Source organism: Aotus nancymaae, unplaced genomic scaffold, assembly GCF_030222135.1.
Source record: "Aotus nancymaae isolate 86718 unplaced genomic scaffold, 86718_ANA_hifiasm-v0.15.2.pri h1tg000076l, whole genome shotgun sequence".
Taxonomy (NCBI): Eukaryota; Metazoa; Chordata; class Mammalia; order Primates; family Aotidae; genus Aotus; species Aotus nancymaae.
In genome coordinates, this window is record NW_026988491.1 from 9,887,770 (window position 1) to 9,896,892 (window position 9,123).

General features: G+C 44.5%; 1 pseudogene; it reads right to left on the reverse strand.

Annotated features, from left to right (window-relative positions):
• Nucleotides 1-1,405: 1,405 nt before the first annotated feature.
• Nucleotides 1,406-2,061, reverse strand: LOC110567850 (cytochrome c oxidase subunit 7B, mitochondrial-like; annotated as a pseudogene).
• Between the last annotated feature and the right edge of the window lie 7,062 nt (nt 2,062-9,123).

The window sequence follows — 9,123 nt, forward strand, 5'->3', positions numbered from 1 at the left end:
TAGTGATGGCAGGCTTAGGCAGAAGGATCACTTGAGGCCAGGAATTAGAGACCCACCTGGGCAAGATAGGGAGGGAGGGTGGGAGGGAGGGAGGGAGGAAGGAAGGAAGGAAGGAAGGAAGGAAGGAAGGGAAGGAAGGGAAGGAGGTAGGGAGAATGGAAGGAAGGAGAAAGGAAGGAACAAAAAAGAAAAAAGGAAGAAAAAAGGAGGGAAGGAAAAAAGGAGGGAGGGAGAGAGAGAGGAAGGGAGGGAGGGAGGGAGGATGGAAGGAGGGAGAAAGGAAGGAAGAAAAAAGAAAGGAAGGAAGGAGGGAGGGAGCGAGAGAGGGAAGGAAGGAGAAGGAGGGAGGGAGGGAAGGAAGGAAGGGAGGGAGGGAGGGAGGAAAAAAGGAAGGAAAAGAGGGAGGGAGGGAGGAAAAAAGGGAGGGAGGGAAAAATAACTTTCCTTGGTGCAGGGACCTGAGAGAAATTACTCCTCAATAAAGGGGAAAACATGGATGGTAATGGACAACACTTTTAATATATACCACAACAAATACGAAGACCTACTTCTAATATATACCACAACAAATACGAAGACCTACTTCTAATATATACCACAACAAATACAAAGACCTACTTCTAATATATGCCACAACAAATACAAAGACCTACTTCTAATATATACCACAACAAATACGAAGACCTACTTCTAATATATACCACAACAAATACAAAGACCTACTTTTAATATATACCACAACAAATACAAAGACCTATTTTTTGACCCAGTCTTTTATAATGTCCTTCAATCATTGCCACTATGAAAACAATTCTACAGGAGTCAATAAAGTCTCAGTGCATACCCTCTCTGATGTCTGGCTTGATCCAAGGAGAAAATTGATAAGAACTAGGTAATGATTTTTTACTGCTTCAGCATTGTGGGCCACTCTGAGAATCCAGTTATAGAGGTGTGTCAAAAACATGTCGTGAAAGAGATAACACATTTTCAGAGTCCCAGTTCCCAGGAAGTCCTGCTGTATTGAAACATTATCCTGGGATTCCGTTGGAGTGGAATAATAGCAATAACAACAATGACAATCATAACAAATGACAAAAATAGGAGCAGCAGCAACAAACACTTATTTAGTGCTACGTAACAGGTTCGTTTTTAAGCACCTGGATGAATTTTGTAAACTCCTCCCCCAGGCACACACTCACTTTTCTTGAGCAAGCTTGTGCAGATTTTCTTTCCTTAGACAAGGAGCAGACATTAAAAAGCCATGGTAGGTTCTGGTTTTTTTGAAGGTTTCAAATGTACTTCATTTCTTCAATAATCCCATATCTTAATGGGTACACAGTGTTTTCACTTGACTTCAATTATGAGCTGTTTTTTAAACAATTCAGTATTATACCAGCTGGGATGATTACTGATCTCTTCATTCTTTTGGGGTGACTCTGCTAACAGGGGACAGGTTCCATTCTATTCCAATTTGTGTTGCTACCTGTGTCCATACAGCAATACAGCACTAAAATATTTGTCATGAGACTGGACAGGGAAAATGTGGCACATATACACCATGGAATACTATGCAGCCATAAAAAACGATGAGTTCGTGTCCTTTGTAGGGACATGGATGAACCTGGAAACCATCATTCTCAGCAAACTGACACAAGAACAGAAAATCAAACACCACATGTTCTCACTCATAGGCGGGTGTTGAACAACGAGAACACATGGACACGGGAAGGGGAGCATCACACACTGGGGTCTGTTGGAGGGAACTAGGGGAGGGACAGTGGGGGGTGGGGAGTTGGGGAGGGATGACATGGGGATAAATGCCAGATATAGGTGATAGGGAGGAAGGCAGCAAATCACATTGCCATGTATGTACCTAGGCAACAATCTTGCATGTTCTTCACATGTACCCCAAAACCTAAAATGCAATACAATATATATTAAATAAATATATATATATTTGTCATGAAAATCAGGTGTACATTTCTGGGGGCTCTGCCTTGCCATTGTTTGCTGAATGCTTCAAACTTGGAGACAACTTAGTATGTTTTTTACCAAGGGGAAAATTCATGAAGGTGAAGCTAGAACTGCAGCAATGCAGCTGCTACTTTGGTGCAAATTCACTTCAGGTACCCTTGAAGAGCACTAAAAAAAAAACCCATGGTAGGTTCTTTTAAGAAATGAAATAAGACAAAGAAACTCTTTTTCAAGAGACTGTCTCTTGCAAAGCTAAGCAACTCCATATGGAAGAGAGGAGAGGCAGGAAGACCCATGGAGCAGGGGTTACAGCAACCTTGGCACCAAGTAATGCAGATGGATTAAAATATATATATATAAACAGAAGCATTAAGAACATCTGATAATTCGAAGAAAGGAGCTGTGGAGAGGGAAGTTAAATATAGGTGTCCTTGCACACGATGCTTTCTTCTTCTGGGCTTCGGTCTCCCCATTTGTAATACAAAGGAGTCAAACAGTATCTGATTCTCTAATAATATGAGCTAGCACTTGGGAACAGAGGCAGTGCAATAGTGGGTGATGTTATTATGTGTGTTGATTGATTTAAATTGCTGGTCTTGAGGTGCCACAAGAGCCTTCTGAACTCAAGGAAAAGATTAAATTACAGTCACTCCAGCTTTGTGGCTGAGTGTCTTTTCTTTATTCATCAAGAAGTTCTAGAAAAGCTATCACGTGCTCTACCCTGAGCTGGGGACTCTGAGATAAAGACATAGCTCCGGGGCTGGAAGAGCACCCAGGTTGAAGCCCCTACCCAAGGGGGAAGAGCAACGTCCTCCAGGTGCTCAAAGCTAGCCTAGGAGACAAACACACAAAAAAACAGTGGAGACCCGACATGGGTGAGCTGCCCAAGCTCGTACCTGGGCTCTGGGGGCTCAGAAGAGGGCCTGATGGATTCTGATGCTGCTGCTTAGAAATAGGTGGTTGTTCACTGGAAAACAGGAAAACCCATGAAGATGATTCTGCTCTCTCGAAAACAAGTGAAATCTTGAAACCTTATTACACGGGGAGAAATGTCACAGGGATTTGAATGCCATTAAAAAATAATCAGGGCTCTTAAGCACATTCAGCTTTTTTATTGCCTATGTTCTAGCAACCACAAACTTCTGTCAAAAAAGAAATAAATAGCCAAACGCCAATGTCAACTTTGAGAGATGACCTGGTGGGGCAGGAAGAAAAAAGGACAGGGACTTCATCTGGTCTGTTTTGGGCAAGTTATGACAGCTCCTTGGATTTTAATTTCCTTGTGCATAAAATATCTGTAACTATTTCTGCCCCACTTCTCTCATAAGCTTCACAACTACCATTTATTGAACACCTGCGATGAGCCAGATACCGTACTAGGAAGTACGCATGTATGTATCATCTCAATTCATCTCCATGTGACAGAGCAAGGGCAGGCAGTCATTATTCCATTGTGGCCAAGGCCACAGAGAGTTGATGTAACTTTCTCAAGTTCAAAAGCTGTGTAGGTTAGAGCTATGTTCTGAAGCAGAGCTGTCTTGCTTCAAAATCTAGGCAGCTGAAGTCATCTTGGGAAGTCTGGAACTCCAAGAAAATAAACCTGGTAGATCCGCCCTAATTGTGAAGCACCTTGACCACAGGGCTGAGGAACATGCTTGAAGCATGTCCTCCCCTGACCGAGGCAACTCTGCAGATGATACTAAGAATCCAAGTATCCAAAGAAAGACATAGGTTCTGGCCAGGTGCACTGGTTCACACCTGTAATCCCAGCACTTTGGGAGGCTGAAGCAGGGGGATAGTTTGAATCCAGGAGTCAAGACCAGCCTGGATTCCACCTATACAAAAAGTGAAATTAAAAAAAAAAAAATTAGCCAAGCATGGTGGTACATGCCTGTAGTCCCAGTGACTTGGGAGGCTGAGGCAAGAGGATCCCTTGAGCCTAGGAGGTGGAGGCTGCAGTGAACTATGATCAAGCCACTGCACTCAAGCCTGGGTGACAGAACAAGACCCTGTCTCAAAGAAAAGAAAAAAAAAAGACACAGGTTCTTATTACTTGCAACCAAGTCAGCAGGTGACTGTGAAGTCACAAGTGGATGGAGTTGGATGAAATGTTACCTCCCACCTCCACTGCCCTCCCTCCTGCCTCAAACCCCTCTAACAGGAAGCGGAGGGGGAGCTGCGCTTTCCATTCAACCCCCACCTCCACAGAACCAAGCACACATGCAGACCCACACAGGAATCCTGAATTAGCTCGACCTGCCTCCCAGCTGCTGGGTAAGACTAATTAGACCAAATTAATAATTTATTCAAGCAAAATGAGACATGCCAAGACTCTCCAGGGAGGCTGTAAAATGATAATGCCTTCTTATTAGGGAAATGTGTCAACACCCCATGCAAATACTGGGTCTGGGATAGAAGCAGGAAGCTTGATTTGATTCACCTTCTGAGGCCAGCTCCTGGGTCCTTCCACCTGCACCCCCACCCCCGTGTGGTATCTCCTGTCCTGCTATGCATTCCTTCTCCTTCTTCATCCCCCCTCCTTCTCTTCTTCCTCCCCCTGCTAATTCTCCCCCTCCTTCTGCTCCTCCTCCTCTCTTCCTCCTCCTTCTCCTCCCTCTCCTCCTCCTTCACCCTGACACTCATTAACCTAAACTTTCAAATCATTCTCCCCCCACCAGAAAGGAAAGCCAGATGACAAGCTAATATTTCCACGTCACACACTGAGTGTTTCTTACATAAAAATTAACAGGCACTTGACAAAGTCATAATTACTAACTAATGATGCATTATGCGGTTTCCATAATTAGTCATGTTATTGATATTTCCTCCCGACCACAGAGACGGTGAGGCCACCTTTATTTATAGCTAGAGAAATGGCTAATCTGTGTGCAGTTATTGTGAGAGGATCTATAGAAAACAGTTCCCTTCTCACACACATCCAGACCCAGCTCCTGCCCTCCAGTTCCCTCTGGAGTTGGTTTCTGTCTTCAGAGCAACAGAATAAACTGATTAATCGTGCGCAAGGATTAATCGAGGATATTGAGACGTAGCACTGGGGCCAGTTTTTCAAGTGTCCCAGTCACGCAAGTCATGCCACAAAAGCAGATGTGGGAACTGAAAACTTACACAGAACTTTGCAAACAGCCTCCTTCACCCCTCATTTCACAGCAATCCTCCTGGAGGCTGCATCTATTCATCCATTTTCCAGGTGAGAAGACTAAGGCTTGCAGAGGTGAAACAATGTGCCCAAGTGCACAGTGAGCATGTGCAGAGCTAGGATATAAATGCCTATCTTCCAATCAAAAGCCTGGGAGGCAGCGCTGTAGGGTGGACTCAGGTAGCAAGTTCAAACTCTGGCTCTCCCTCCCAGTAACTCTGCTGTCTTAGGCAAGTTACTAACTTCTCTCAGCCATGGTTTCCTCCTCTTAAAGATGAAAAAAAAAAAAGGGAGGGGGGCTGAGTACCGTGGCTCATGCCTGTAATCCCAGCACTTTGGGAGACCAAGGTGGGCAGATCACCTGAGGTCGGGAGTTCAAGACCAGCCTGGCCAACATGATGAAACCCCATCTCTACTAAAAATACAAAAAATTAGCCAGGTGTGGTGGCAGGCACCTGTAATCCCAGCTACTCAGGAGGCTGAGGCAGGAGAATCACTTGAACCCAGGAGGCGGAGGTTGCAGTGAGCTGAGATTGCGCCATGGGCAACAAGAGCTAAACACCATCTCAAAAAAATAAAACAAAAAAAAAACACATTACAGAGTGTTGTTATGATCAAATAAATCCCTCACTATCACATTATAATGTATTATGTGTGACATTAGGACCCTATATTACATTATATCACATGTTACTTTATATATCTTTTCTTTTCCTTGTTCATTGCTTGTCTTCCTCCCTGGAGTGTAATCCTGTGGGCAAGTACTTGGGTTGTTTGCTGTTATATTTCCCTATCTAGAACAGTATCTGGTGCATATTAGTATTTCATTTATTCCTTCATTCTTGGAGCACCTAATTGCCTAGGCCATCATTGACACTCAGTAAAAAAGTCCCCTTCTTTCCCTGTTGCCACAATCAGAAACTTTGCCTGGCTGTGGTCAGGCTGAACAGGGCTTTGATTTCCCTAACATAAACTGGCCTAATTTGAGATTAGGATCTCACAGGAACAAAACCAATCCAATCAGCCACCATTTGTCTGATGATCATCAGCAGGCAGATTGCTCTCCGGATGATCACACAAGGGCACGCTGCAGGCCCCTTCACTACTTACTCTTGAGGGGAGAGACTGCAGGTGAAGATAAAAAATAGCAACCACTGGGCCGGGTGCAGTGGTTGACACCTGTAATCTCAGCACTTTTGGAGGCCAAGGCAGGTGGATGGCTTTGAGTTCAGGAATTCGAGGCCAGCCTGGGCAACATGGTGAAACCCCATCTCTACAGAAAAAAATATAAAAATTAGCCAGGAGTGGTGGCGCATGCCTGTGGTTCCAGCTACTCAGGAGGATGAGGCTGGAGAATTGCTGTAATCTGGGAGGTGGAGGTTGCAGTGAGCTGAAATCAAATAACTGCACTCCAGTCTGGGTGACAGAGTGAGACTCCATCTCAGGAAAAAAAAAACACACAACCACCACAACAGATGTGCAAAGGGCCAAGTGAATAGTAAAGATAGTGAGTGACCTGAGATGCTGGGGAGGGAGAGACAGGGACAGTTTGGTTTGATCTGGAAAGGTTTTATGCCACCCAGAGACAGTGAGTTGGAGTTCCCAGAATGCACCGTACTTCTCCACCTCCACACATGTGCACATCTTGCTCTCTTTACCTGGGATGCCTCTGTCCTCTTGTCCACCTGCGGAACAGCTACTCAACCTTCAAGACTCGGCTCCAATGGAGCCTCCTTTAGGAAGATTTCCTTGAGCCCTCTAAACACTGTTGATTTAACCTCTGATTACTCTTCAGTAAGATGAATTATCCAAATATACACATGCAAGCAACTACTGTATGCAGGGCAGTCTGTTAAGCTTGGTGAAGAATATAATGACTGCCCTCAAAGAACTTACCAGAGTACTCTAGTTATGGGGTGCGGCGGGGGAACAAAACCTACTTTTAGGTGGAAAAGTATTAGATGAAATCATATGAAATTGCCATTTTAGCAAGCTATATGGTTTGGCTGTATTCCCACCCAAATCTCATCTTGAATTGTACTCCCATAATTCCCATGTGTTGTGGGAGGGACCCAGTGGAAGATAACTGAATCATGGGGTGGTTTCCCACATGCTGTTCTTGTGGTAGTGAATAAGTCTCATGAGATCTGATGGCTTCCATTTTTGTGTCTTTCTCATTCTCCCTTTGCCTGCTGCCATCCATGTAAGATGTGACTTGCTCCTCCTTGTCTTCCACCATAATTGTGAGGCTTCCCCAGCCACATGGAACCGTAAGTCCAATTAAGCCTCTTTCTTTGTAAATTGGCCAGTCTCGGGTATATCTTTATCATCAGCATGAAAACAGACTAATACAGTAGGTCAAAATGGCTGAATATTGGTAATTCCATATGGTACAACCTAATAATTAATAATACAAGCTTACCTATAAGCAACCTCATTTTCTAATATCTGCACAGCATGTTCACTTTGCAGGATGCTTTTATGCCCATGATCTCATACAAGCCTCACACTCTCTGAGCTTTAGGCACTTACATTTATGTAGAGATGGGGGTCTCACTCTTGCCTAGGCTGGAATACAGTGGCACTATCATAGCTCACTTCAGCTCAACCTCCTGGGCTCAAGTGATCCTCCTGCCTCAGCCTCTTGAGCAGCTGGGACTACAGGTGTGCACCACCAACCTGGATAAGCTTTAGGCACTTTTGTTGTCCCCATTTTACAGATGAGAAAACTGAAGCACAGAGTCAGTGACTTTCCCAAGGTTCCTGCAGTTAGTAAAAGGCCAAGACAGAAGTTGATCCCAGATCATCTGAATCCTAAGGCAATGCTCATGTGTATCGCTCAATGTTAAACAGACTACTCGTGCTGAAGGGGTTGGAGAAGGTATAGAAGGAGGAAACCAGAAACATACAGGAAATATCATAAAATTGAGAATTGTGCAGGAATGGGAACTCATCAACCATTCATTTGACCAACATTTATTAAGCAACTACCAGGTGGTAGGCCCTAAGCTAGACAGAGAAACAGAAGTGACCTAAGCTAGACAGAGAAACAGAAGTGACCTAGGAAAATAAGGCTCCTACCTCCACGGTGGGGAAGTCAACTGTAAGCAGGTAAACAAATGATAAGACAGTCTTAGAAAATGATTTCATGCTATGACAAAAATAAAACAGATTATGTAATGAAGAGTAGGGGATGGCTGAGTAAATGAAGCCTGAAAGAGATGGGCAGGGAAGGCCTCCTACGCACGTTCCCTGTGTGTGCTGGAAAGAATGGGAACAAGCAGAGTTCTAAGGGAAGAGCATTTCAGGGAGTGTAGTTGATACAGTTTGGCTGTGTCTCCACCCAACTCTCATCTTGAATTGTAGCTCTCACAATTCCCATCTGTCCTGAGAAGGACCTGGTGGGAGGTAATTGAATCATGGGGCAGGTCTTTCCCATGCTGTTCTCGTAATAGTGAATAAATCTCACAAGATCTGGCAGTTTTTTAAAGGGGAGCTCTCCTGCACAAGCTTTCACTTGCCTGCCACCATGTAAGACATCCCTTCCTATTTTGCCATGATCGTGAGGCCTCCCCAGCCTTGTGGAACTCTGAGACAAATAAATCTGTTTCCTTTATAAATTACCCAGTCTCTGGTATGTCTTTATCAGTAGCGTGAGAACAGACTAAGACAGTAGCCAATGCCAAAACCTTGAGGTTAGAATGAGTTTGGTGTCCAAGGTCAGAGGCAAGGGCAGTGTGACTGGAGCAAGAGACAAGAGGGAGTGATGTGAGATGAGGTATCGGCTTGCATGAATCAAGTCAGAGAACATTTCCTGGGGAAAGTAAGCTGTAACCCAGACTGCAAAGGTGGAGTGGGATTTGGAGAGGGAGCAGGCAAAGAGAGGTAGAGAGCTCCACCGTAAGCATTGTCTCTGATCCCTGGCTGGTCCACTGACTCAGCGGGGGCAGTGATCATCACCATCCACAGCTTCCTGATGAAGAAATTTCATC